This window comes from Filicampus tigris, chromosome 7 (assembly GCF_054856515.1).
Source record: "Filicampus tigris isolate MCC_2025a chromosome 7, RoL_Ftig_1.0, whole genome shotgun sequence".
NCBI lineage: Eukaryota > Metazoa > Chordata > Actinopteri > Syngnathiformes > Syngnathidae > Filicampus > Filicampus tigris.
The window spans coordinates 7755302-7775455 of NC_141223.1; the positions used below are offsets into that span (position 1 = coordinate 7755302).

The following is a 20154-nucleotide window of genomic DNA, read 5'->3' on the forward strand; positions in this document are numbered from 1 at the left end:
AAATCAAAACAGACAGACATCAAACAGAGAATTAGATGTCACAACAATGTGACATTCCAAAATAGGAATAAATAAAAAACATCTCCAGTCTGTTTGCCTTTCATGCACACATGGATCCCTATTCCCCCCCCAAGCTTGATGACTTGAATTAAAAAGTCATAACATCAACTCTCCCGTCATTCTCCCCTCTGGACAATGGCAGAATACCACATCAAAAGCATTCAAATTCGATAAAACCTTTTCACTCTGTTTTGATTGTAAATTAAAATCCTTGCAAATGAGAAATACAATCCATGCCAATAAGTGCCAGTCTTGAATGTACTGTGTAATCAATATTAGCGTGTTATACATTCACAAAAAGGTGTGATATCTACAGCGCCGTGAAAAAATATTTTAGTATCTCATTTTGTCTGACAGGTTCTATTTAAAATATTTCTGAATTGAACAGGTCAGGAGGTAATCAGGGCTGGCTGCGGTCAGTTAAAATAAACTCAGCTTTCCAAAAAATGCGATTACGCAGTTAATTCATGATTTATCAAGGGGGACTTTTTCATACAGGGCCTGGTAGCGTTGAATAGTTTATTTTCCTGAGTAAAAAAAAAAAAAAAAAGAATTTCGTTTGGGTTATCTTCATCTGATATTTACATTTGTTGGATGATCTTAACATTAAAGTGGGGAAACGAATTTAAAAGGGAAGCGCTGTACACAGGGGCGGAGCCAGAACGTGGCTAATGGGTGGGCCTGGAAAAATCAGGGTGGGCCTGAATATTTCTCTCACTGAGCACAATCCACGTTTTCCGACACATCGTATATTAAAAAAAATGACACACTGAATAATAGGAAGTTCAGACAGAAAACCACAATTATGCCATTCTTAATATTAAAAAAATAAAACACAAATTCAAAAACAATTGAATAATAATTTACTCAAAAATTAAAAGTATATATTTTGTCATGAATCTCACTGGGTGGGCAGTCTGTCAATCTGGGTGGGCCTGTGCACAGCCAGGCCCACCCATAGCTCCGCCCCTGGCTGTACGTCATATTAAAGGGAGGTTATGCTCTTGTGCTACACATTTAATAGCACTATGTGAATTTCGGGGAATCAATAGCCGGTACAAATATTTTCGGAAATAACCATGCATTTGTGGAACAAGCCACGGTGTCACAGTTTTTTTTTTCCAGATTCCAGGCAAGAGGAGGCAATTTTATGCTTTGTAAACAGTAAATTGTGGCTCAACAACTCTATTTCACATACAGCTCGAGAGAGCTACAAACCTCAATAATGAATACTGATAACTGGAAATTCCTGAGGTTGGATTTGGGACATTTTAGTTCCATTGGAGATAATTGTCTGGGCGCTGAGCGTCGCATTTTCATTTTGATTGGAGAGCGGTTTAATGTAGAGCACTAAAATCCACGGGGGTGGTCTAAAAACGATTGAAATCGGATAAATTGAAATGAGCAAAAGTTAAATGAGTTATACACACATCAACATGTTTGTGCCGCTTTGGAGCACAGGCCCAGCTTTGCGCCCGTCCATTTGTTCCCAGTTCATATTATGAAGGCGTTACCACTTGAAAATAGCTCTAATTCACTCGTGAGCGTGTGTGTGTGTGCGCGTACGTGCGTGCGTGTGTGAAGAGGCAGCTGCGGTGTCTGTTAGCGCTCCCTGTGATTAAATCATGCATAATTAAAGGTCTGAAAGAGACAGGGCAAGCTGGAGGAAAAGTCGAGGAGGGAAGACAGGAGTGAGAGTAATTGTGTTCTCTGGGGGTGTTTATGTGATTGTTGAAACAAGCCCTGAGCTAATGCCTTCATGACTTCAGATGCACCGCAAAGAATATTCCATGTCATTCCATTATTCTTTGACTTTTTTTTTTTTCCAATGTCTTTCTTGCTCCTCTTCATCCATTGTATTTTTTTCCCCCAAAACACAAAGTTATTCAGAAAAGTAACTGTGTTTTCTTCTTGCGTTTTTTTTTCTTTTCTTATCTTGAAGTATCTTTACCTACTGCTGTTTGTGGCTACACTTCTCAGTTTCCAGGTACAGGCCCACTATTGAAAACAGCATTAATACGATGCCAGTCAAAGCACCGTCAAATCCTCAAGCGGGTGGATTTAAAGCCTGCTTGTCTGTCATACCCGTCACATCCCACGTCACCACCTCATCTGAGTAACATGCGTCACAATGCTGGATGCCGCTGTGCAACGTTCGACCTTTCATCCACGGGCGTCAGCGGCGTCTCTTGTCCTCGCATTTCCTCTCTTTGAACGGCTTCCTAAAGTGAGCTTTTGCTATTCGCTTATGCCCATTTCCTTGTTACACAACACACACGGCGGGCTCTTCTTTTTTCTCGTCTTTTTCTGCTGCTGACTACACAGAAAGCCAAATCCCTCGACATCCCAATCTTCCGCTTTTTATTCCTTTTTCTTTAAGCCCTCTCTCCATGTGTCCACAATGGCTGCCATGACCAATTTGGTGCAAAAAGATCATTTTTTCTGATTAAATTTTTGGACCACTGCCAAGAAAGTTGTTTTCACTTCACTTTTGCCACTTTTTTTCACAGTTTTCACTGACAGGATGACACAAAAACTACAGGTACTAGCCCTATCATGGCCAATTGTCATTCATTTCAAGTATGGGAACAATTTGAAAATACAGTTCACCTTCATTTCCAGTCGTACAAAATATGTGGCAGTGCTTCGACGCCAAGGAACCAATTTCATGAGAAAAATCACACAAAGATGTCACAACTACGAAATAATGATGATCGTGTCACAATTTACGCACAGATTGAATTAAATCTGGATTTAATTGAACATATTCTGTTGTGTGAATGGCAAATGAGGAATACAGAAGTTAATTGTTCTGCCATCTAAATGAAGAACATTTAGTTGTTCTGTCATGATACATCAATGCAGGGGCGGAGCCAGAACATGGCTAATGGGTGGGTCTGGAAAAATCAGAGTGGGCTTGAATATTTATCTCACTTCGCACAATCCTCCTGTCTCGACACATCGTATATTCAAATAAGACGACAAACCGAATAATATGAAATTCAGATATTCCTGAGACAACCACAATTATGCCATTCTTAATATTCAGTTAAAAAAACACACATCCATCTATTATTTATACCGCTTGTCCTCACAAGGGTCGCGGGGAGTGCTGGAGCCTATCCCAGCAATTTAATAAAAATGTAAAAGTATAGATATTTTCATGAATCTCACTGGGTGGGCAGTCTGTAAATCTGGGTTGGCTCCGCCCCTGCGTCAATGCATAGAAAGATCGAAGAATTCATAAATAATCACCTTCAGACAAATGAAGTGAAATCTGATATGTTATATATCGCTCCATCATATACGATAGACACAGCCGACAGGTTTTATCTAGTTCTTGTTTGAACATTTATTTAAAACTGAATCTGACAATGGATCATTTAACTGTTTAAAGAAGAAAATAAATGAAGATTCCAACGAGGCCAAACTTGAAAGAAAAAAAAAAGCTGAAATGGAAGAAACGGCGTAAGACTTGTTGCACGAAAGAAGTTGAGGACACGCGCGCACACACCCCCGTGCAAAGTCTTGTTCGTCACGGTGGAATAGAGTGCATTGAAAAGGGTTACCCTGGTTGTCCCTACCCAGAAGCTGAAATATATCCCCCCACAGCTTCATCTCCCTCATGCTGATAGAGACTGGAGATGCAGGAAAGAGTAATTGAGGCTCACTAGCTCAGATATGAGCAGTCCCCAAAGGCCTGAGCTGGAGGTGAAACTGTGCCTGTTTCAATCGAACGGGCAGACATTTCAAGGCGCTCCCTAAGGGTGACCATTTTATGCTTAGCTTGGTTGATACACGGCAGGAAAAAGGGGAAGAGACAAGGACCAAAGCCACCATTTCAGTTGTGCAGATAACTGCAGTGTTTGCTTACTTCGGCCCATTAGCCACAAAGCACCAATACTTTACAGTAGTGCCAAGACCACTTTAGATTGATTTCCAGCACTCCACTCCAGGCATGTCTTTGGTTTTAATACATTCCCGTTCTCCGCTCGGCATAAACCCAAAAGGCCTTGAAATGAGTTATCGTGGGCAACGTTTGACTTAGCTAAATATAGCTTCTTCTTTTGAGTACAAAATCATTCCCAGTAGAAGATGTTAGCGTGTCTGTAAAGTGTTTATATGTGTATGCTCTTTCATAGAAAGCCTCAACAGCGGCCTGCTTGGTGTAACAGGTGCTTTCAGCTGCATGAAGTAAAGAACATATGCCAAATATCAGAAGGCCCTTTTAAGAAAAACGCTAGCAAGAATGACACCGCGCAATAGCTGGGTCGCATTTCCAGGGTGTGTGCTATGCGGTGGCTCCTTGTTACTTTGTCTCTGGGGCTTTTGAAGTGAGTCATAGTGACACCTGTGCTTTCATTAAATCTACAGGTTGTCTGCTGAATGAGAACGGTGCAGCCCAACAGGCGTAGCGGAGATAAAAGAGGGATCGTTGGGCTATCAATCAAGCATGCTCACTCACACATTTGTCAGAGATCCAACAGGGCCAAACATTTACGCGCATATATCAGGATTAGGGAAAATGTTTGAATGTCCAACATTCGACAAAGGGGCCTTTGGTAGGTTTAATACAGGTGTCTGTAGGTATTGGGTTACACAAGCAACTACAAGACAGTAACAAAGTATCAGAGATAATCTTGTATTTGTGAGAATGTGTTATGATCTGTAACATAGCAAAAGCAATACATTGATAGTCTTGAACTGGTTAACACCCAAAAACCAATGAAATGAAATGTGCCAATGACATTTAGAAACCTCCAAGTTTATACCTTTTTCCGAAGCAAAATTAAGATTCTTTAATTTTCTCAGAAAGCGACAGTTCGCCTTGGAATGTCAAATGTCTTATGTATGGATGTCGGCTTTTCAGTTCGTCGTTTTGAATTCAAAATCCTTCACATTTACTTTCATGCATCTAATCGCTAGCAGCCGTTCATGTGTTTGTAATACTTATTCCTGCTACCGTGACTAAGAATCACGGGAAATGTTGTCCTAATACCCTCATGCCGCAGTCAGACCAAATGTTGAATAAGCGTTTCTGGCGGGGCATTTCCAATGTTACAATGTGGGACAATATTATTGCGGTCTGTGGGACCGAGAGGGAAACGTAAAGTAAAATTGCTTCCTACTTACTTTCACATTCATGCTCGCGTTTTCATTCTCATCCGCATCTAAGTCCATGTTTTTGTCATACCGGAACCAGAACCACTTCCTGCTTTCGTGTCTAAGAATCATGGGACATGTAGTCCTACTAGCCAAATGCTGCAGTCAGCAGCTTCCAATAGCTGCCGATATCGAGCAAAAAAGATTGAATAATGGTGAGTGCATTGACTTGTTTAGAGCTGTTTTTACTGTCAGCTAAGATCGCATTTAGCATTAGCCAAAGTACCATATTTTCTGGACTATAAGCCGCACCTTCATAAAAAGATCATGGAAAAAAAAAAGATATATAAGTCGTACCGAGTTTTAAGACGCACCTATCTATGTTGACAAATTTGATATTTAGTGCATTTACAGAACAATTTTGAACTGTAATTGTAATTGTACAACACAGCAGCAACTTTACTGTCAATTTGTCAATTTGACCAAACTTTCTTGGTTGTTTTTGCATAAAACAGCCCAAAAATGGGTAGTTTTATGCAAAACAATGCAAGAAAGTGTGTCAAATTAACCCAGTTTGTGTATCGGTACATTTTTGACCCAAAATGGTGTTATTTTTAACCCAACTGTTTTTAGAGTGTTTGAATCAGGTGTGTTGGAGGAGGGAAACATCTAAAACACGCAGGATAGTGACCCAGGAGGACCGGGGGTTGACACCTGTGCTCTACTCTTTCCTCCTTTCTTCATCCGCCCACCCACCCATCTGTCACCTGCTCCCCATTTTGCCCACCCACTAATGTGGCATCATAGAGACATACTGTAGCCGGGCCACCCCCTCAAGTCTTAAAACGCTCACCCGTTCCAAAGACCCCGTTAACCCTGGCCACACACACACACACATGCGTGCAAAAATACATTTGCATAAATACATATACATACTCCCAGCTACGCTTGTGTAAGACGTATCCACCAGAATGCACCGTATTACATTTGGAAGACGCATGTTCATTTGTGTTTCGCTCTGTGCGCTTTCTGTGTGTGCCGTTGTGCAGCTGTTTCCGGCCATCTTGGTCTATATATTTGTTTTGTGTGTATGGCAAGAGACATTCACAGTCTTGGCTCGGCGGATGCTGTGGCAGCCACTGTTGCGCTGCACCTTGCGCTCACTCCTGGCCTGAAGCCCTCTTAGACAAACACAAGCACAATACGGCGCACACGCGCGCATACACACAGTCCTCATTTGTGCCTCATAATTCATAGAGTCGCACAAGAGGGATAGAAGGGATTGAAGAGGAGGAAGGAGAAGGTTATTAAAACGTGGATGTGTATTGACGGCTGAGCTTCCACCTGAGGTTTGAAATCATTGATCCTTGCGTCTATTCTTTCTATTCCCTCTAATTCCCCCCTTTTTTTTTTATTTCTCTGGTCCATGCTGTCTGTTTGAGCTGTGGTGTCAGATTCCTCATCCATATTCAAGGCTGAGACCATCTGCAAGCCTCAAATATGCAAGGACCAGCATGTCGGTCAAGCTCACCGCCAGACAGTGTTTAAGGACAACGCTGGTGTCGCTTTGAGTTGAAGAACGGCACGTTTTTCTTCTGTCTACGCAGCTTGCAGCGTAAGTCACATTTAATTAAGCGATTGTCTTGCTGAACATGTTTCGGTGAGAGCGACTGTGGCTGTCATCCCAGTTGGCGGAGAGGTGCAAAATGGAAGAAAGTGCTGAGTGATTTCTTAGAGGACTGACAGAATCATTCATGCAGTCAAAAGACGCGCAGAATGTTTGTACAGATTAGACTACAAATACAGACAAATAAATGGCGCGACACAGAAAATAAGAAAAGGCTTTCTTTTTTTTTTTGGAGTGAGCAGGAACAACACAGTTTACATGAAAGCGTTGTGTTTCTGAAGGAAGGAAAACAAGTGGAATCAAACTGATGGCATGCAGACTGAATGCGCGTTCCACAAGAGACGTGGCAGTTTCTGTGGTAGTAGCACAATAGTCTAGTTTTGACGATTGAGGCGTACAGTTGCGGCGGACGATGTATCGTCATCGGTATTATCGACGTCGCTTTCAGGATGTGCAATTTTACAGTATTTATGCTGTGCCAAAAAGAAAACACGAATGGGTCCATTGATTGGCTGCAAAGTAGGAGGAAGTAATGAAAGTCCCCTTTCGGCGAATCAACAGGCTGGATTCAGTCGCGTGACGCTGTGGCCCCAGCCGAGTGAAAGGTGGCATTGCTTCAAACTGGACGAATGGAGGAGTCCCGCTTCTCAGCCAGTCATTTAATAGGAGGGGGTAAAAGTTGACCCGGTGTTCAATATTCGCTTAACATTCAGTTCTTAACGCTTGTGCTCTGCATCAGAGCTAAATTTGCAATTACATCAGATGTTTGGTATGTGTCGGACAATTTCGGAAACTGTCAAAAGATCACAGCTGCGTTTGTTGTCACTAGAAATGTATATGCAGTAACCGCACTTAACGCTCTACCTCCCCTACCGTCTGTGTGTCTCTTTAAGTGTTATCAAAATAAAATTGAGTAAATTCAAACATCATTTTTTTTTTTCAGTGTAGGATGCAAAGGTCTACCGTTTCCAGCTACTACATCAGTCAGAATGGGAAAATAACTATATTATTTAATATATGGTGATTTGTGCCACATATGTCATACAGGTATGTGATTTGTGTATGGTGCTTAAAGTGGCTGCACAAAATAAAATAGTGTGTATCCAGATACATTTTTAACTCTAGGAGTACCAGGATTTTGACACTACAAGAAGTATGAGACCCATCAATTTGACGGCATGCGCTCTGGTGCGCTCTAGCAATGACGCCATCGGCTAAAATGTATTATTAGTCACTGCTGGAGTGTCTAATGAAGGCATTTTGTTTATTAAAATTCGGTTGCGAGTATAATTTAATGAAAATTATGTGACATAAATGAATGAGAAACAATTGGTGGAGCGCCCAACTGTCAAATTGACTAGGACACCATAGTTAAAAGAATAATGACTCGTAACTATTTTTACATTGTTTAATACCATAAAATTGCACCATAGTAATGGCAAAATTAGGAAAAGTCAAGAGGCCAGGAGTATCTTATATCTATATACGCCGAGGTAATAACACATCAAAATAACTGTTCTCGTACTCCTTGTGTTAAAGTAGGTGTATAGTCTGCTTAAAAATGTGCATTCAGATTATTTTATTTTGTGCAACCACTTGCCGAAATAATATTGAGTAAATGATGCACAGCATTTTTTTTCAGTGTACACATCGAAGCCCAAACTCAAACTGACAACCACAGAACAGTGAGGCGGATGTGCTAACCACATGGCTTGCCCTCATGGAATTGTGCTATTTCATTTAAAAAAAAAAAAAAAAAAAAAAAAACAGGCAACCAGGATTTTTTTCCTTCTGTTCTCTTACCACCTCTAACAATCTCTGCCATCTTGTCTACTCATCGCTTTGTATTTCCATTTTCATTCTTTCCTCTCCTCTTCTCCGCCGATTTCTCTCCGAGTTTCTCTGCAAGTTCAACACGTACCCACTCTTCTTGTTATGAAGCCAATTAGCCTAGCTGAAATAGTTTCCATGGCGACAGGTGCTAATAATAACAGACAGCGCATTTGCTGAAGGCTGTGAACGCGCACGCACAAAATGCTGCACAGTGCACACATACAGATTTGTGTACATGCGAGACAAAACTTGACAAAGGCAAGCCACAGATGGACAAATGCATAGCTAGCAAAGTCCGCACGATTAAACATGCATTCATACTTTCAGCCAGAGCTGGGCATTCCGCCTATGTGACGGACCGGTCCGTCCATTCGCCTATGATGGACGGCCATTTTGTAGGCGATAAACAATAAAAAAAATTAATGGACTCAGCATGGTCGGAAGCCTATTTTTTCCGTCTATGTAATCGTCTGTTTTCGCGGTGAGGCTTCATTAGCTGCGACAAGGCTTCCATTTCCCATTGCCATGGCCGAGGTTTTTTGACAGCTTCAGGGTCCTAAAAGGAGACACATTTAGTCTGGACGCGGTGAGGCTTCCATGCCACGGTGAGTCTTTCGTTTTGTTTCTAATATCGCTCTGCGCCGGGGTGGGGGGGCCGCTTTGAACCTGACCATGTGTGTCACTATAGTATATACCGGTACTCATGTTTACACCACACCCGCGTGTCAGAGTTATGTTGTCATGGTGAACGCTTACTAAACTGCACATCAAAATATTTGGTAATTATATACCTCTCATCGTAGTAGATAAACTGTCTTTCATATTAATTAATGCTTCATTTGCATTTGCGTCGGTATCCTATAATGCATAACAGATCTGATATTGTTTGTTGTAATATAGATTAATTGTTGAAAAATACATTAGAAAGTACCTTTGAAAAAATATTCATATCGCAATCGCAATTATTTGGAGAAAAAAAAATGGCAATTTGATTATTTTCGATAATCGTTCAGCAATATTGCCTACTACCAAGCACATGTCAATTTAAATAAAATGGAAACAAATTTTCTCAAATTTAGACCCACTTGCATATACAAAGTAGATATTCCTTTAAACAGTCTACATTTGCAGAAACATGGCATCCACTTGACAAAAAAAAAAAAACCATGCAACTTTATTTCTCTACGAAACTTTAGTAGTTCTTTTTTGACATAATGGCGCTTTGTCTGCCGCTACGATTGCGTTGGAGTAACTTTTCAAAAAGATCTCATTTGCTCAGACTGAAAGCCAGGCAACCCTTCACAAATTTGCTCAAGGCAGCGCGAGCCGAGGCTAAGACTTGTCGGCACGAGTAGCAAATGTTTTCAGTTGAACAAAACATTTAGACCTACCGCGGGGCTTTATAATTTAATGTCAGACAAGATGGCAGAAGCCAAAAACTCAAGTAACTTGTTTATCCATAGCAAAGCCTGAGTTGCACACTTCCACACATTCTTTTGTGCACAGCCGCTGCTGGTAAAATATCAATATGATTTTAATACTGCGTTATCATATAGACTGTAATAACAGAATCACTATGAGTGTATAGTTGCCCATTTTACTGGACCAGCCTGGTCGCCGCTCATGCTAGCATGAAAAAAAAAAGCATTCAATCCACAGAGTCTGTATGTAAATCAGGATAATGAACCACTACAACATCGCCGACATTACTTGAATATTTTAAAACTAATCAATGACCTAAAACGTAAAAGAAGCTACACGAGAACAAAAGAAAGCTTCATTCTCATGTGGCTCTAGCGTCTGATATCGATCTACTGTACCTTTGTTTGACAGCCCTGCAATAGCATTAAAAAGTCAAGCAACAAGGGAAAGGCATTCTGCCCACAGCCAGAGCAGTATGTAGTTCTTCACTCGCACCGAAATTAGAGCTGTACAACAGCGTTAACAGTTGGAGGGAATTATCTGAATCGATGTGAGAAACAATTTATTTAGAAACATAAATCGAGATCTCTGCCGAGGTACCACGACGCTAAACCTAAATGCAACACAAGAGGAAACTTGTGGCGGTTCTAAGAGCTATAGCTAACGCACAGTAACATAATGCACAATTGAAGGAAACTCTTCATTTCAAACTAAGTCGTGAGCAGAGCAGCTGTTCAAAGCCACTCACTACATGTGAACTCTGTTGAGCTAACCCAAGGAGCAGATGCTACTGCTGCACTGGTGATTCTCGTGCCATCATGTATGCCTGATATCGACTATAAACAATCAGAACGGAGTATGGTAAAGTAAATGTTGTCACCGTAGCTTTGAATGATGGAATTCATGACTAACATGAGGTAATACAATGAATGGTTGGTGCTGAAAAACAAAGGGAAACATTATGAAATTGTAGCTAGCTAATCAGACTAAGTTACATGTTCTCCCTCTCAACATAATACTCTCCACATTTAGTTTAGTTTTTAGTTTAAGTGACTTCCTTGTCAATCACTGGTGGGAATCACTTTGTGTCTTATGATATTACAATATTTTATTAATGGTAATATAATGCAATACTATACAACTTTTTTTGTACAGCGCATTTCACAACAGCTACAGCTGTAACAGCACTTTACATACAACAACAAAATAATATAACAAGTGAAAGCAATAAATAGCAATGATGTTAATATTGCAGTGTTACAACAATGGTTTTGGTCAAGATTGTCATACAAGCAGAGTATGATACCGGCCCATAATTATATTATGTCTCGTTCAGATATAATCGACAGTGAACTGACATGTTTACCTAAAATTAAGGATGCTCTTACTGTATATTTGACAAAAACAACAACAAAAATCAGCAGAATCCAAATCCTGATTTTTGCATGCTAAACATAGTAAGGACCGTCACCTCCATTCTGGAGAGCGTTATAAGGAGAAAAAAAAAGCAGTGGCCCATAGCATGTTTTTATTGGTAATTTGATATGAAGTGTTTTCGTAACAACAGAGCACTGAAATCCATATGGCAAGTTGTCAACAAATATGCAACTACACATTATTGAATGCCAATATTGCATTTAAAGCTACGGTATAGTGAGAGCTAATGATACGATACATTGCGAGATCGATATTTTGTCCCACTGCTACTCTTCACGCCTTCTGTCTTGCTTCATCTCACCCTGGCTGATAATGTGCAGCTGAAAGTGGCAGAGGCTTTTACTGCTGGATCAACTCAAGGGCTCAAAGTGTCAGGGTGTCAAAAGACTGCACCATTTTCTTTTTTTTCTTTTTCTTTGTGTGCGTGTGTGTGCGCCTCACACGTAACGACAGTGAATTGAGGTTGAATGACCCCGGCAAGTTGAATTAAAACAGCTTCATTAAAATGATGTCACAAGCAGAAATTAAGCAAAACCGAGTCTTATTTTGAAATGATTTTTTTTTTCCTCTTTGAGGGCGACCCCTGTAATGTTTTGGATAAGGCCTGCGCGCCTGTCAATATCCTGCACAATGTACAATTGGAAAAGCCTCATATGAGCTTATCAAATCATAAGAATACACGAGGCTTATCATGTATTCTATTGTGCAGCCACTTTGTCATTCAAGTGAGATTATCATCCTTGTTTAGCTCCAGGCTACAGGCTTGGTGGGAGTTGTGGACTCACCTTGCGAAACAACCTTGGAGTCAGCTCCTAAAGGAATATTTACATGGGACTAAGTAAAACAGGGGGGAGGGTCACTTTGTTCAAATGGGCCTGTAAATGAAAAGAAAAAGAAAAGGGTACAGCCGGTCAACCCTTTAAAGTGCTTTGTGAACTGATCCGTCATTGTTGTTTTCGGTTGTGACTTGCTCGCATTCCCAGACTGAGTGACTGTCGTCACACACAAGTGGATTCAGCATTTAAAAACAACAGCGGCGTACTTTTTCCGAAAGGGCTTGAAGAGAACATGTCAAATGTTTGCATTTTCAAACTAAACTAAATCCTTTTAGCCCGACGTCCCAGTTTTTGGATCCATTTTTCAGTGAAAAATGTCTCATATAAATCATCAGTCCATGTGCAGCAGCTTCTCATTATGTTACCATGACAGCTGCAGTGGGGTTGGAGAGCAAGAGTAGCGCAGTCCTACCAAGAAGTGACAAGAATTATGGGCTGTATAATTATTTTTCATACTTCTTACTATCCTTTTCATGAAACGGTATTCTTTAACTTTTCTAGTAGACACTTATTGTGCTCTGTATCACGGGCGCGGCATGACATATCAGTGATTAAGATTTTGGTTACATTTCTCAGAGCTTATTTACATATGGTGCAGAAGCCATTAACAACAGTCACCCATCGTCATGGCTAATTAAAAAACAACAACAAATAATCACTGGCGGATTCCTGACTATTATCTGACGTCAAGCAGCAGTGCCTTGCAAGGACGCGTGTCATTTTGTTTAATCATCATTGCCCCGCAATGTCTCACATTAGATTAGCATAATGAAAATTTCCCGTACAGCTGGAGAGGTCATTTGTCACTTGAACATAAATATTTAGCGGCGCAGCGCACTGGATTTTTCAGTCGAACTCTGTTAAGAACGGCGTAAATGTGATATCTGCATAATGTGCTGAAAGAGGGAGCAAAAGAATATTTTACGATCAGTATACACACTTGTGTTGCGTCTTCTTGGCACATTTGGTCACCACATGCATTGAGCATCTGAAACTAACCATTCAACATTCTTTTTCAGTCCTTCTTGTCCGGTCTTGGTGACATATGCTTTGCGAGGGGAACATTTCATTTGCGAGGTCAGCCAGGAAAATAACAGCATGTATTGAAGCAGCTTAGAGCATCTTCTTTCATTCATTCATTCTTTTCACACACACACACACACACGCATACACGGGCACACGCACGCACGCCGAGTACTAATTCAAAAAACTTCCACAAAAGTTGGAACGTTCTCAATTTAGACGGAAAACAGACCCAAACACCCACACGCACATGGACCCAATCAGTCCAGTTTCCAAACATGCCCTATTTTACCGTAAAGAATCCAAGGCTGTGCACCAAGTAATTTAAGAGATCATTTATTTTATACAGCTTCACTTAAGACTTCTCTAGGAAAGTAGATGTCAACTCTAAGCTTGTTCCCAAATGAATTTAGAAGGATTTGCAAAAGTAATGCGCTGTAGTTAGTGGTAAACAGATTTCAGTCTTTTGTTTTGTTCTTTTTTACTTTGTGACTGATGAGGGAGTCAAGATCACAGTTGTGTTCTTCTGTCATAAAAATGTTTGACTCTGAATGTTTTCATGGCACTACTAGGACCACACAATGTGTCATTTGTATGGGTTAGGTCCATCCTATTTCTATAGTGCTTGTCATTGTTAGAGTAACAGGTGGGCTGAAGCTTATGCCAGCTGATTTCGGCGAGAGGTGCAGTACACCCTGGACTGGCCGCCTGTCAATCACACCTACAGATTTCAGCCTGGTCCCTATCCCCCCTGGAATAGTGGGGTTCCACTGTATGATTTTAAGTTGTAATACCAACGTTCACCACTAGATGGCACACAAGGATCAGTTGCGTTTGCACCTGGCTGTCTACTGCGTCTACAAAAACGTGAGTAGGAAAAAAAAAAAAGCACAAAATGAGTTGTTGCACTAGTTGAAACAAGGCAATATGATTAATCCACCCGTTTTTAGCCATCTCAGGGGGCGGCCATTTTGTCAGTTGTCGACTGAAAACGACATCACGGTTGCTCAGGGTTCGGATAACGACCAATCATGGCTCAGCTACAGAAAACAGGTGAGCTGTGATTGGTTGTTCCCTAAACCCTGAGCAACTTCAATCAAATTCTGTCAAACTTCAATCGACAGAAGTGACAAAATGGCCGCCCTCTGAGATGGTTAAAAACGGGTGGATTTTGCTATATTCCATAAATGCAATATTAATCAGAATGTCCCGTTTCAACTAGTGGGCCTGCATAGAACATGTTCTTGAAAAAAAATATGTTCGGGTTGACTTTGAAGTCTTTAATGAAACTAACATGCCTGTTCTTGGAATGTGGGAGGAAGCAGGAGTACCTGGAGAACACCCAAGCAAGTATAGAATGAACATGCAAACTCTGCACAGAGGCCGGAGCAGGGATTTGAACCCCGGACCTTGGAACTGCTTGAAGTGCTAAACACAAAACTTTTTTTTTTTTTATTCAACCACTGCTGACTTCTTTTTGAACTGGTTGAATGTTAACAAACTGCCTATACGGTTGACAAAAGTTTCATGATGGGTAATCGTTTGACCCTTAAAATGACCGATTTCAAAACTGCTACCAAATCCAAACAAATCAGTAATCTAGGAAGGGATTTTGTTGGACTTCCATTGTTAAGTGCTTATTTCTTGTACAAAATTCTCATGTGAACTCGAAGGTTTCCTGATGGGAGGATAATTGTGTGATCGAGCAGCGTGCCACGACATGTTCACAAGTTGCTTGTTTGTCCCACATTTTCTAATTACTTCCTTCGCACCCTGTCTGCTTCATGTGCGCTGATGTGAAGTATAAGCTCTGACGAAATGATCCCTCTTGATAAATTTAATTGAGGTCGCATTCAATTTGCCAATAAAATATCTCCACAGGAACATAAAAACACACTCAGGCGTCGTCATACACCTTGATGACAAGGCGACCACGGAATGACAACGTGAAACCGGCCAGGACAATTCTTCAATTCTATTGTCCTTGTCTGAAATTTCAGTTCCAATTACTGTTCCTGCTCTGTTTTTACGGTGTTATCGTCACTTCCCATCGCCCCCACATCAACACGACTGCATGACAGTTGCCACGGTGATAAACATCACAGAGAAAGAACATCGACCCAATGGGGAAAAGAAGGGCAAATTCATTCAAAGTCATTCCCTTTGCTTTATGTCTTAACCTTCGCAGTGGTCTCACTCTTTTTTTCGCTCTTCATGGCTTCTTCACAACTATTTTTTTTTTCAGTTGTAATTTCTCACTCAAACCCTCTCTCCCCACCCACTTCTATTTCTCACCCCTGCGAACAGGCGCGCGTGCGTGTGTGCACGTGTGTGTTTGTGTGCGTTTCTGGCATGTTAATGGTTCATCTGTCTATGTCCATGACGAAATTAATGACATCCACAGCTTGGCTGAGTGAGTCTAAAGGCTAATATGAGACGGCATGGTGCTTCTGGTCATTAAAAGAGGGCCGCCTCTGCGTGTCTCTTATTAATCACATGATAGTGATGACATTATCCACACCTGAAATGGAAACGTAACAATTATATAAAAACACTAGCATTGCTGATGGGTTGCATTGGAATTCCAGCACTCGTTCATAGCAACCAACTAACATCGATTGAGGCTTATTTCTAACCTCGGGTTAGATAAATAGAGTTTAAAATGAAACGATGGATTTAGTCTACAAAATGTGGCCTATTAATTACGTTGAATGTCAGTATTCTTTTTATTATAAAGCAGGGGTGGGCAATTAATTTTGCATTTGTGCCACATGAATAACTGGAACAACTCTACGTAACAAACAATTTTGTCAAAGGCTTGCATATTCCTTTTCAAAAATATCAGATGGTCTATATGGTAAATGCAAAAATGTAGACGTTTTCCCTAAAATGATGAATAACTGCGATTAATAATCGTGATTACAATATTGATCGAAAATAATTAAAATCATCATTGTGGTCAATCATCACCACCCTAACCCTAATCGTGCAACCCTACTTCCACTCCAGTTATGGAACAGTTCTGTGTATTTGCACCACTTACAGTGTAGTGTAGTGTTTGGACTGCCGCTCTCAAAATGATTTGACAACAATTCACTGAATGAAAATGTTTGTAAAGTTGGATATTCTGTGTGAACTGATTTTATTCGAAATACATAAACCCAGATTACAAAAGTAAGACAGACTCGTCTTGAATTCAAGTATAAACTTTTTCAGTGTCCACTTAAGCCCCGTCATTCATCACAGAATACAAAACACACACACGTACGTGCGCACGCACGCACTGAAACTGAACAATGTGGAGTACATTCAAGCGGTTAGAAAAACATGCATTGAAAATTTGACAATGCGTTCATTTTTATCGCAGGGTTCAACACACTCCAGCGCCCCTGTGGTGAATGGCTGTATTCAGGGACACTGTTGCTTGAAAGATAAGTCTTCCAAGAAGGCAGAATGATTGAAAGCAGCAGACAGAGATTGATCGAAGACTGTGGAGAGAAGTAATGAAAGCCCAGAAGAAAAATAAAACAGAGGGAGGAAACGCCAAAGACAAAAAGTTGTGAGAACATCGAGCTTACAAGGGGGTGAGCTGAAACCAATGCAGAGGGGAAATTCAAAAAGCTAAAAATCAAGCCCAAAAAGTTGTGCACAACATGCTCAAGATCTGTGGAGGAATAAAAATATACAAGGCATACTATAACAGGCAAATAGTAAGGTAAATATTTACTCAAAAATTACAAGCGAATACAGATTAGCAGAGGCAAAATGAAAAAAGGCAGGGAAAACTTTTATTTTCCTCTTTTTAATCTTGAAGTCTATGTGACGCAGCTGGATGCTAAGCCTCTTCGAGGTTAATGGAGCAAAAATGATGTCTTACAATGTGTGAAAGATGACACATTTTGCCTTTTTGCTGGCAGAAATAGTCTATAAAACGTCTATATACAGAGGAACTGGTGTGACAAGTGAACATCGGGAAAGAGAACAGTGGTCGCTGGTGGAGTTGCACCTGTATGCTTCATGTCAAGGGAGCTATTGTATATTTCAATGAAATACATTTTATTTATTTGAATTATTGTCTTTTTTTTTTATCATTTGTGTACAACGCTTTCTCACAGCTGTGTGGTTGTGCAGTGTTGTATAAATAAAGTTAATTATTACATGACATTTGAATATACAAAAAAAAAAAAAAAAAAGTATTTTGATTTGTTTTTAAATTGAAAAGTCCAAAATAAATACAAAGTTACTCCAGTTGGAGATCGAACTCATGCCGGAATTATCATCACCGTTCACTGACAAAACCATAGGAACTAATGACTCCGCCACGTCATACACTAAACACCGATGGCTTTCTTAAGACAGCCGAAAAGCATGTTCAGCCGAGTGGAGTCTTCACTGTCGCCTTATATGTCTGTAATTTATTTAAGAAACCTGTGATTAAGTCCATAAATCAACCAGACTTGTTCTTGTCCAGGCAGCCTCCTCTCGTAATATGATGAAGTGTCTTCACTGAGTTGAATATAAAGACAAAACTACATACCAGATCTTTTAAAATAGACAAACTGATGAATGACGGAAGTATGTTTGCATCCGTCAGTGTAATCGTCACAAACCGTGTCCGTCAGCGACCGTCCGTCAGTCGGTCACTGGCCGACGCCCGTTTTTCAGAGGGACGGACCACTAAACTTCTGACGGACTTAAATGAAGGATTAACGGACTGACGATTACAATTTAGTTTGTCACGAGAAATGACGGACTGATGAATGACGGACCAGCAAAATTGAGTAAAAAGTTGAAGCCTAGCTGAGCCGCATGGGGGCGAGCTCCCATCAAAGGCAGGAGCCAATCAGATTGGCTGGAGCCGAAGAGGAAATGACATCGGCATTAACGGTAACGCTGTTAAACGTTATCGGCTATGGCTATTTCACTCACGTAAATACCGTATATTTTGGAGTATTTTTATTATAGTACATCATTTTTCATTCAGTTGGGTGTCCCGGTGCCCTCAATTGATAAGACTGAAAGGGAACTATTTTACGTTCAGTCTTGTGTGATGTCACCAACTTTGATAGCGCCAAGCATGATTTTTCTCTCCAAAAACTACTATCGAAATTTGTGACATCAACTCATAATTTCGTCAACTTTGTATTTGTTGTGTCTTTTATGCACATCCGTTGATGAACCGTAATAGAATATAAAACGGGAACTCAGAGGCAGGGGTAAAAGTAAAAGAGTGAGTCGCCTGTGGGACGAGTCACGGGGACCGGTGACGGCCACATGATAGGAGAATAAGTAAAGCCGAGCAAAAGAGGAGAGATGAGAGGAGGGATAGTGGTCTCGATGGATGAGTAATGTCAGTTTCATTTCCTGAGGAGCGGCACTCGAGGGTCCTTGTTTTATAACGGCCGCGCGCACGCACGCTCACACAGATTGGAAGTAGACGCATTATAAAGTGTCTTGTCTTGATAAAAGATTGAAGCTGAGCCACAGATTGCGGCCGGAACGGTTAACACGTCAACTCATTGCTGCCTGATTTAATAGAATAGGCATGTTGTTTAGCATGCAGCCTTCAGTCTTCGTCTGTGCCAGCATATAGTGCGCGCGCGTGTGTGTGTGTGTGTGTGCGTGTGCTTGCTTGCGTATACCTGCTTACAATGCTAATGCCGGGTGCTGACAAGTTTAAAAGCCTTTGATCGCAGCCGGAAATGTGATTATGTCAGCATAGTAACAAGAAGCTGTCATAAAATACTCAAATAAAACACAATAACGCAATTCTGCTTATTAAATTACAGCACATTTTGCTTTTCTACGTGTTTGCTTCCCTTTTTATTAAGATTGAACGCTGGCTGCTGCCAGCCTGTCCGTCCGTTCGTCTCTGCCCGTATGCAGTATGTGCTTTGTATGTGACGAGCAACTGTGCTTAAGCTAATTTCTCAAGGGGACGCTAGTATTTGTGGACTAATGGCCGCCTGTTTGTGATTGGCTAATCAATGTCAGGATAACCATAAAGATTAGCGCTTCATGAGAGGCAGATAGTCGTGTGGGTTTCGCAGAGGTTACGTGCACTGAGAAAAGGACCTACTGGAGATGGACGCGGCGCTGCAGATGGAGAACGAGACCAACCGGGTCGGACACGGCGCGAGAAGTTGATATTGGCGGCAGAGCCGGGGATCAAGCAAAGAAATGTTGCCACATTTTTAAGCGAATTTAGTGAAAAGCACCGTGGGCTTTTATCGCGGGCAGTCTAAGGCACACCTGTGCACTAATCATGGTGTCAAATCAATATCTTGATATGGCACACCTGTGAGGTGGGATGGATTATCTCTGCAAAGGAGAAGTGCTCACTAGCACAGATTTAGACTGGTTTGTGAACAATATTTGAGAGAAATGGTGATAGACCTTTGAATTCATCTCATAAAAAAAAAAAATGGGAGCAAAAACAAAAATGCTGCGTTTATATTTTTGTTCAGTGTACATTTGGTGACTTTTTTGGCAGTGTGTGATAGGATTTTAAAATATGAGCCTTGGCGCAATAAATGTTGGGAGACACTGATCCATATCTATTGGTTGAAAACACCTGATTGAAGCCAATTGGGTTGTTGGATTTATCTTATCTACTGTGTAAAAACAGCAGTAAAAAAATTGATGAATTGAGTATGCTGTCACGGGATCTGGACAGGCAGCAGATATTTCTCAAATAAGCATATAAAATCTATTGTAGAAAAGAAAGACAACGCTTGTGACCAAGTCACACATCTGTAATGCATAGAAAAATAATCATCAAAAGAAAGTAGTAATAAATAAACATTTGTTGCT

The 20154-nt window shown here is 40.8% G+C and overlaps 1 protein-coding gene across 2 annotated transcripts in view; it reads right to left on the reverse strand.

The window, feature by feature from the left end:
• Positions 1–20154, reverse strand: part of pde2a (phosphodiesterase 2A) — a 144840-nt gene that overhangs the window by 76579 nt on the left and 48107 nt on the right. The gene's annotated exons all lie outside the window — the stretch shown is intronic.